This window comes from Octopus bimaculoides, chromosome 5 (assembly GCF_001194135.2).
Source record: "Octopus bimaculoides isolate UCB-OBI-ISO-001 chromosome 5, ASM119413v2, whole genome shotgun sequence".
Taxonomy (NCBI): Eukaryota; Metazoa; Mollusca; class Cephalopoda; order Octopoda; family Octopodidae; genus Octopus; species Octopus bimaculoides.
Genome location: NC_068985.1, coordinates 79,499,879 through 79,500,491, shown reverse-complemented (window position 1 = coordinate 79,500,491; position 613 = coordinate 79,499,879).

Here is a 613-nt window from a genome sequence, read left to right as displayed (position 1 = left end):
TATATTTCTTTTATCTTTTACTTGTTACAGTCATTTGACTGCGGCGTAGTACTTATTCTATCGGTCTTTTTTGCCGAACTGCTAAGTTACAGGGACGTGAACACACCAGCATCGTTAGTCAAGCGATGGTCGGGGGACAAACACAGACACACAAACATACACACATACATATATATACATATATACGATGGGCTTCTTTCAGTTTCCATCTACCAAATCCACTCACAATGATTTGGTCAGCCCGAGGCTATAATAAAAGGCACTTGCCCAAGGTGCCACGCAATGGGACTGAATCCGGAACCATGTGGTTGGTAAGCAGGCTACTTACCACACAGCCACTCGTGTGTACATACATACACATATATACATTCTAAAGCTTGAACCAGCTGCTATTTCTGAACTTCGGTATATGGTGATGCAAATATTTGCTGATCCCTTAATTATATTTATAAATATATATGAGCTTTTAAATAAGTTCTCCACCAATAATGGTGCTTTCATACCGATGGGCTTGGTAAAAATTGTTAATTGTTAATTGATTTATTAATTAATAAATTGATAATCCTTTACCCTTTTAATTTGTAATAATTATTCACTCCCTGGTAGTATACGC